Source organism: Diabrotica virgifera, chromosome 1 (assembly GCF_917563875.1).
Source record: "Diabrotica virgifera virgifera chromosome 1, PGI_DIABVI_V3a".
Lineage (NCBI taxonomy): Eukaryota > Metazoa > Arthropoda > Insecta > Coleoptera > Chrysomelidae > Diabrotica > Diabrotica virgifera.
Genome location: NC_065443.1, coordinates 296,547,639 through 296,557,774, shown reverse-complemented (window position 1 = coordinate 296,557,774; position 10,136 = coordinate 296,547,639). Strand labels below are relative to the sequence as shown.

Sequence of the window (10,136 nt, the reverse complement as noted above, 5' to 3'; positions counted from 1 at the left end):
GCTCATTTATCTAAAAGACCATATTATTCAGTAGAAGAGTTTCTTAATGACTAACTAAGAAATTACAGTAATGTACAAGTAACTAAAGTATATTTTTTATCTATATTTGGGTGTCACATACAGCAGCTTAAACTTATTAGTTCCTTTGTTTGTGTTTTATTGTGTGTTGTATTTTCAATTTTGCAATTTATAGTAATTTTGCAATATATTGGTTTTGTTTTTGGTTCATATTTTTTAACTTGTTTATATTCTTTTTATTGATGATATATCTAATTTCAGAAAATGGTATTTGTTATTGTTATATATTTTTTTTGTGACTCTATTGTTAAGCTTTGTCCATACAATTGTATAATTTTCAGTGACAATAAAGCATATTTCTATTCTATTCTATTTCACTGCCTAAGTCTATAGGTTCTATAAGTTGTCCATCTATTCTGACTTCCATTTTGTTAGTTTGGTATATGGTTTCAATAATTTTTATAATATCAAGGGTGACTTCTCTATTATTCTTCTACCGCCTGCAGTTTTGTTGGGTGGATAGAGTAACTCTCGACAGAACTGTTGCCGTTCCCAATCCCGGATAAAGGATGAGGGGTCTACAGCCAGGTTAGCACCCTACTGATAGACTTTAAAATCATACAGCTCATCGAAACAGGAATATGATTATGCCCTATGTAGCTGTTTAAGTACATACGTGGGTAAACTCTTTGGTAAATAGGTACCAAAGTGGTTTTAGGCCAGGTAGGTCAGCAATTTACCAGAGTGTTATGCTTTATGCTACGTCAAATCTTATAAAAAACCAAGGAATTAAATGTTTATCCTTTTTATCTCTTTGTGGACTTACGCGTTTGATAGCGTGAGTCAAAAGATTATCTCTTTTGAAAATCTTTTACGGATGGAAATGAAAAGTCCAATATTACTTAAAAATGTAATAAACTTTTTAGTACAATCAATAATTATGGCTTAATCCACATAAACATAATGAACGAAACGAAATAAATAAAAAATATTGGCAAGAACAACAATTTATAAAAACAAGCGTCCGTACTAAACATTTCCCAACTTCATCACTATCACGCGTACTATAACCACAACAGTCCAAACACTATTATCGAGGTCGTTGACTACATTCCACCCACATATCTCCAAAACGCCGACATACGCACTGCAGCGGCAACGTTGCTTTTCCCCCACATGCTTTGGGGAATCGAAGACTTCGGTTTCCGTGCACTTGCACCGAGAGATCCACCGTAAGGGTCACCAACCGTGGTAGCAACGCGAGAAACACGTCCTTATTGGTTTAGGTACATGCGAACCGATGAGATGTCTGAACCAGGAAGTTTTTGAACTTTGTTGAGAGTTTTAAGTACATCATAGGTGCAAAGGTACTCATTTTGTCATTAGAGGATGATTTTTTTATTTATTTTATCTTTTTTTCGAATAGACATAGGTTTTAACGAAGCTCTCATAATATAATATACATAAATAAATAAATTAAACAAATTAGACAAATATTAAATGAGGCGTTTATTTTAACCAAAAAAAATCAAAAAATGGTCATTTTTAATATATTTTATAATGTAATTTACAATCTGTAATAATTATTTACATAATCCAATGAGAAAAAAACAAAAAGGTTATGCGATGGCCGGGAATCGAACCCGGATCAACTGCTTGGAAGGCAACTATGCTGACCATTACACCACCATCGCACATAGTGAATGAAATTTATTCTGTAGTTAAAAATTTATAGTTTACTATTATGTACAATGATTTTTTTTAATTTCCATTATATTTTATTATAATTATTACAGATTCTATTTTAGAAAAAAAATATCTCCTTTTTGATTACTTTTGTAGAGATGTCAATAATCAACTTCATCTATAACCTGTTTTATTTTTATTGGATAACATAATACGGCGACAAAAAAGAGAGCTTCATTTGGTATTTATAGACTTTGAGAAGGCGTACGACATAGTTGCTAGTTAAGAGCTATGGAGATGTATGAAATAGAAATGAGTTTCTGAGAAGTAGGTACGTAAGGCTCGTGAAGAATATATATATATATATATCAGAGAGCGTAGGTACACCAAAGTAAGGACTTATGTCGGACACGTTGCGTAATATTCAAGCTGTTTGAAGATGTTTGAATTCAAGTCAAACCTAAAGATATCGAAATCAAGTCAAGTCAAACTTTTTTATACAAAAAGTTTGATTTTCAAGTCAAGTAAAGTTTGTTGAGTAAACTCAAACTAAGTAGTTTGACTTGATGCATCTCTACCCATGCCCTGTGTGCCCAGTGGAGAAGAAGGGCTTGACGACCCCTGAACCTGAAAAGGAAAAAGCTGAGGAAGGAGGAAAAGCTCTTGGTCATTGATTTTACTTACACATTTGTCAGGATTTGAATCTTCCTCTTTCTTTATCTCTTGTACGTACCCTTATAGTAACGAAAATATTATTTATTTATAAACTGGGAGACTCTATTTAATGGGGCGTCATTTGATAGGGGGCAGGGGGGGCATTTGCCCCCCCCTGGCCCTGAAAATTACTGAAATTTACAAAAAATAGATCAATTTTGTATTATGTTTGCATATAAATGTATTGTATATATAATGCTTGCCCCCCCCTATCAAAATTTCAAATGACGCTCCTGCTATTTAAAGACATTAGTTTTCATCAATGGAAGTAAAGGTCCCAGTTTTTAAATTTGTAGTTAACCTAGTAATGGTCTACAACAGGGATCACCAATAGGGCTTTTCATTCACAGTCATTTGTTTCGAGCTTCTGTCAAATGTTGTATAATCCGTGTATATTAATATTATACACAGATTATCCAACATATGACAGAAGCTCGAAACAAATGACAATCGATGAAAAGCCCTATTGGTGGACCGCGGTCGCATCCGGACCAAAATCTAGTTTTGTGCGGACCGGAATTAAATTTAGAATATAGTGTTTTGCAATTTTGAAAATGTTTGGTCTTGAAATTGTGTACTATGTGTGGCTCACCTTATCTGAGGCCTATAGAATCAAAACCTGCTAGATCCATTTTATGAAATTTTTCAGGAGACTAAGAAAATATGTATTACAAATGTAAATTTCCCAAAAAGTATTCGGCATTTCTTAATCAAAGTGGCATCAATAAATGTCATAAAATGGTGGATTTGAGTCGAAAGCTTATACCTGTAGATTAATATATACTTGAACTTTGAAACTGTATAAAAATGGGAAAAACGAAAAATATAGGATTTAACATGTTTTGATTCTAATGGGTTCATATGTGCTAATCGCTTTTCCAAGAATGAAATTTATTAAAAGTCGGTACAGATCTCAGCTAACAAATGAATATCTGAACTCGCTAAGGAGAATCAATTTATTGACAAAACTCATTCCAAGACAGGTTGTACATTTTTTACACAGAAAACTATTTCTTTAAACAAATTTAAAATTACCCTTTTGCCCGCAAAATGCATTTTTAGTTTCTTTGGTTTATTTTGAACAAAAAGGGTCTCTTGTCATTTTTCTCAAAAGTTAATAGTTTAATATAAGTTATATATATATATATATATATATATATATATATATATATATATATATATATATATATATATATATATATATATATATATATATATATATATATATATATATATATAACTCATGTGTAAATTATTAGTGGTCAGGTTGACAAGTGCCTAAATTGAAGCTCCTACATTCAATTTCAAGATTCTAACGGGTAATCGGGACTTACTTATTTTAATATAGACCGTTGTTTTTAATATTGTCAATAGTCGCACGTAGGTATACATATCGTGGGCGCCCATATAAATATTTTCAGGGGGAAGGGCAGACGTGATGATGTTGCACATTATATTTTGTATAATTTGGATAACCATATATAGTATACAGCACCCGAAAAGCTACGGGGGGGGGGGCACGGCGGCGCCCATGATACATATTAAATGTACTTTTGCGAAAAATTCCCAACAAATATGTACTTGACATTTATTAAAATTTTATAGTATATTATTAACATAGTTCCTTTTAATAATTTATTTATTTATTCAATTAATTATTGCCAATGTGCTAATTAAATACGCCAATCATATACCTAGCGCGACGCGCCAATGGAGGCGCCTAATTAACAATTAAAAACAATGGTCTAAATTCAAATAAGCCCCGATTACTCTCAGAATCTTGAAACTCAATGTTTAAATTTCAATTTAGACACTTGACAACCTCAAAAATAATAATTTATACATGAGTTTTCAAACTTCGAAAATATTTATTTTTCGAATTTTTCAGGTTTTAAATCGGTCAAAACTCGAAATCTATCAACTTTTGAGAAAAATGACAAAATATATTTTTTGTTTAAGATGACCCAAAAATGCAAAAATAGTTAATTATGAAACAGTTCGTGAAGTATGTTTTTTGCGAACGCACGCGATGTTTAGAGCACGAGCGACAGCGGGGCGAGTGCTATACATCGCGTAAGTTCGGAAAAGTACTTCACGCACAGTTTCGTACAATATTTTATCTACGATAAATAAATTAAAAAACTGTAACTCTTCGTCACTGAAATTCGTTTCAATTCTACAATTTTTAGAACTTTGACATTTAAAAATTCTAACTCCTTTCAAACCACAAAACTGTCAAAAGTTTTGTTGTAATTTATTGGTCACATGTCATCACCATGACAACGCGAAAGTTAAGGATATTTGATTATATGAAAGTATGCCAAAAAACAGTGCGAAAAAGTAAATCCCATTTAAAATACATTGTTACGTCAGGCACACTTTAAATTCTTCACGCACTACTTTCTAGATAATAAAATCTTATACATAATATGAGATAGAGTAGATAAACAAATTTATTTAGCGGCAAAAATGTTTTGCCCACGAAAGGTTTTGAAAATTGTTAAACAATTTCTGCCCAAAAATTTCGCCCGGGACCCTTCTAATTTGTTTATAGGGATATTTTTTAACAAGAATCCGCAAAGAAACCGAATCATAACAACCAGACACAGGTAGCATTAAATCCGGACCCCGGAAGTGTCACAGGTTTCCCAAACGGACCCTCAGGGAACATAATTGGTGAACCCTGGTCTACAATACTGAAACACAAATAAAACATTAAGGGACAGTATATAAACGGCATGAGTGGGCAGAGTGGGAATGAAATAGAGTAGTAAAATATCAGAGATAAAGCACCTGTTTGAAGGCGATCAACGCAAAAACCAAAATACCAAGAAATCAATGGTCAAACAATATCCTGAAACTAAGGAATACATGGAAGCTGGAAGGATGAACATACATAATACATATTATATTATGTGAGTATAGATAGACAACAGTAAGAAAAGTATTGTATGCAAGAACGAGGAGTAGATGGATTACTGGTTACGACAGATGGCTAGTGGCAGTGACATAGGTAAAGCACGAATGAACAAAGCAGCCGATGTATGCGTGCTGTTACATAAGATAAATCTAATATTATCAATTTTTTCTAAGAAAACGTGCCTCGTGGGTTAAAAGAGATATGAAATAAAAAAACTCCAGATTCCAGTTTTTAGCTTGTGCGTAAAGAAACAAAATTAATTTACACTAGCATTAATTACATAATGCGCTTGTCATCATTTTTATTACATCAATGTGAGATCAAGGACCACCAATTTAAAAACCAGAAGTATAATAAGAAAATAGGTGTTATTATCTAACAACTCGTATTACAATAAATAAGTTGATATTAAAAAATATAATTTATTACCAAAAACAGTATTTTGGCTTATTATCTACTTATTATGTACCTACTTCTTAAATTACGTATACAGTGCGTCCATAAAGGAACGCATAAATTCGTTATCAGCTTCTTCTTCTTCTGGTGCCCATCCGTTATGAATGTTGGCAATCAACCTGGCAATGATAATCTTATTAGCTGCTGCCTTGAAAAGAACTGTAGTGGATGTCGCAAACTAGGTCCTCAAGTTCCTGAGCCAAGATATTCTTCTTCTTCCGACGCCCCTTTTCACATTTACCTTTCCCTGCAAAATGCATTTTAACAGATTATATTTTGTATCATTTCTTGTGATGTGGCCGGAATATTCTAATTTTCTTCTTTTCACCGTGCACATTATTTCCTTCTCTTTGTTAAGTTTTTGCAATATTTTGGCATTTGATATTTTGTCCATCCATGATATCTTAAGAATTCTTCTATATGTCCACATTTCGAACGCTTCCAGTCTCTTCGTTGTTGCTTCCGTTAGAGTCCAAGACTCTACTCCATATAATAAGATGTACTTGTAAGAGGTACGTGTATCATGACTTTAGTTTTAGAAGTGTTAATTTTTAGTTCATATTTGCTGCTATTCTCCGCTACTTTGTTAATTAAAAGTTGTAACCCTTGTGCAGTGTCGGCAAAGATAACGGTATCATCGGCATATCTAAAATTGTTTAATAGTCAGGGGCATAACAGAGGACCCTGCAGCATAAAGCTTGCGGGTGGGCCCCAATTGATCAGGGGCCCCATCTTGTCATCTGATATTATGTAAAAATCTGTTATATATTATTTTATGTGTGTATATGTTACAGTTCAAGTTGATTCTCAGTTAGAGTTGACTCCAACTAGTTGGATATCATTACACAATTGATGTAATATTTTCACTCCACATTTCGGAAGATACTTCAAGACGTCTGCAGTAATGAGATCATATCCTGCTGCTTTGTTTAACTTAAGTCTTTTTAAAGCGAATTCCACCTCGGAAAAAAGTATGTCAGGTTCAGATTCAAAACTAGTGTGGTGTGTCTCTGTTGAAGGAGAATGGAAAGTGGAGGTCTGGCAGTCAGGTACAAACGGGGTGTCCGCTGGCATCTGGTCCGTATTGGCGTATAAAGACTTACAATACGCCCTCCAAACATCAATAACCTTGTCCAAATCCGTCTGTACATTACCTTCATCATCTTTGATAGACCAAGATTTCTGCTTGAATTTACGTGTGAGTAGTCTGACTTTATCAAAGAGTTCTTTGGTGTTATTTGTGTCGGCATGTAGTTGAATTTCTCTGCAGATTTTCTCTATATGTTTGTTTTTGTCTCGTCTACAAGCAGCCTGAATAGCTCTAGATAGCTGTCGGTACTGGGAATTCCTGAGAGGGTTCTCGATTCCAGCAATTTTAAGTTTTCTACGTTCTTCAACGAGGTCAAAAGTATCTGCAGACATCCACACTTTTTGGACAAAATATACCCAAGAAATATTTACTCATATTTGAATATATCATCGATGCTGTCAGCAAAAAGAACAAAAACATTGACATTAATTCCCTTTTCACTCAAAATTTGCGTTCTTAAACATATGTTTTAATAATGTAAACTGTAAACAATTCTGGCGAAATTGTGTCTCCCTGTCGCACTCCCCGTTTTATTTTAAATGCGTTGGTGATGCACACAGATAAAATAGGCCATGTTTAGAACCTAGTTATTCAAAGCAGAGCCAGCAAAACGTTTAAGCGAATAATTACAACATGATTCCCACAGCCTTAGCTCATTCCTCATATCTTCCACGATTTTTGAAAAAACTCACACTCTTTTGTCATGTAAAATTTGAAGTTTTCGGCATGGCATTGGAATTCGAAATTTGGTAAAATTTCGGGAAAACTTTTAGAGAACTATTCGGCAGCAACTACTTCTTGGGGATTTTTTGTGGGGATATTTTGTCCAAAAAAATTTGTGAGGTTTATTTGTCCGGGATTTTTTTGTGGGGATTTTTTGTCCGAGGATTATTTGTCTGGGGATTTTTTGTCCGGGGATTATTTTTCCGGACCTCATTTGAGTCGTGTCATATCCAAATTAACAATCTCCAATTTTTATTAAAATTGAGATTTTCGTTCTCCCTTGCACTCTAGCTATTTCTTTATAGGATAAGTCGGAGGATTTTTGTCAAAGTAGACAAAATCCCTGACAAATTTATATAATAAAACTGGCATTTGCTGCAAAGTTAACAATCTCCTTGGGGTATTCACAGCATAGTTGACAATATCCGATTCAACCAATGAACATCAAGATATCCATCACGTGACTTAACCACACTTCATGTTGATAATGTCATTTTAGTATGCTTGTAAACATACAAATGGTGGTTGTTTCGTGAAAAACATAATTAGAAAATTTGGTTTATTACAAAAAGTATTCAGTATATACAACAATATCCTACTGAAACAAATCAAGAAAATTCCAGACAAAGACCTTCAAATTCGAAGAATTGGAAAAGAACTTTGAAGAAAGAATCAAGGTGTGTAGCCTACAATTTTGTTGGATATCTATACTATACAATATGTCGTTTAAGTTAAATTCCTAAATAATTTGTTTATGGTCCAAGAGCTGTGAGACATTTTTGAGTAGGTATTTTAGGCAAGCTGAAAATTTTTCAGGTGACTCTTCCATAATAGCCTAATACAAAAATGCCGGTCTGGCTGGAGGGTAGCGGTTATTTTCCCCAAAAATCCCCCCCAAAGTTAAAAAAAGGGTAAAAATTGTTATTACAAAAAATATCATTGACGTGACTTTAAAGTAAATTTAAATATTCAAATATTAGGAAAATAAACAAGCCAGGCGATTTGAGGGCGATTTTAGCTCTGCAAGATACTTGCATGGGCGTCCCAGGATTATTTTCAGGGGATGCATATTAACTTCAGAAGATTTTATCTGAATCTGTACATACTATTAACATGTATAAAATATACAACTATACATGCATAGCTATGTACATTCCTTCTGGACAGGGAGGTACAATTGTTATTTTGACAGGGTATTTTTTAATATTAAAAATAAATATTCTAAAAAAGGCAGCTTTTTGGTGAAATTTTCCAACTGCCATGTGATCAAACAAATTACGGGTTCATATAAATGAAAAGCGCTATAGGTAAGCAGCAGTGTGAGAAAGAGCGTATACCGATAGCTGTTTGCGTCCTCTGTTCTAGCGAAGTGAGTCCGTTCGCTCGAGAAAAATCACGTGACCTGGTGATACCCATGTTGTTGTGCCTCGAAACGTTAGGGTAATTGTTATATATTATAGTTTTTTAAGTAACTTTTCCTTAATTAAAGGAAAATAATACGTACTATACAATAGATTTTGCAAATATGATAGGAAATGACAAATTTATTATTATAAATATATAGGTAGAAAATTATAAAACTATAAACTAAATAAATTCTGTGTCCGAATCTTGTACTTCTTCTTCAAACTCCTCATCTGAGCTTAAATATTCATTCTTTTTTTCTTCGTCAGACTCCCCTCGAGACTCAGATTATTCTTCTACATGAACTGTAGATAGTTGTAATATGCATTTAGAATTTATTAAAAATTAATTACTGATTAATTAATTGATTTGCTACGTATTCTCTGTCATTTTGTACGGAGTCGAAGCCTGCACAACCACGGGCGCATCTGAAGAAAGACTTGCCATTGTTGAGATGTGGTGTTATCGAATAATGTAAAAAAATAATGTACACAACACGTAACAAACGCGGAAACATTAAGAAAGATGAAAATTAAACAAGAAATACTCAACACTATGAAGGAAAAAAATGAGCTACTTTGGTCATATACTAAGAAATAAAAAACCTGATGTGATTGGTTATATAAGGAAAAGTATTAAGTATTGGTTTTAAAAGAAAGAATACGTAGCAACTCAATTAATTAATCACTAATAATCTTTTAATTAACTCTAAATACATATTATAACTATTTACAGATTAGGTAGAAGACGAATCTGAGTCTTGAGGGGAGTCTAACAAAGAAAAAGAGAATGAATATTTAAGCTCAGATGAGGAGTTTGAAGAAGAAGTACAAGACACAGAATTAATTTAGTCTATAGTTTAATACTTTTCTACCTATATATTTATAATAATACATTTGTTTTTTTTTTCTATCATATTTGCAAAATCTACAGTGATGAGCGCGCTAATAACCGGCAAAACAGCTCAAAAGATGGAAAACATAATACATCTCGAAACAAAAAGAGATGAAACTCTTTTTGTTTCGCAATTTGTTATGTTTTCAACCTTTTGAGCTATTTTGCCGGTTATTAGCTTGCTCATCACTGTATTGTATAGTACGTATTATTTTCCTTTAATTAAGAAAA

The 10,136-nt window shown here is 33.1% G+C and overlaps 1 non-coding gene across 1 annotated transcript; it reads right to left on the bottom strand.

Moving 5' to 3' along the window:
* Positions 1 to 1,640: 1,640 nt before the first annotated feature.
* Positions 1,641 to 1,712, bottom strand: Trnag-ucc (transfer RNA glycine (anticodon UCC)). The gene has a single exon. It is a non-coding gene; the product is annotated as a tRNA-Gly (tRNA).
* Between the last annotated feature and the right edge of the window lie 8,424 nt (positions 1,713 to 10,136).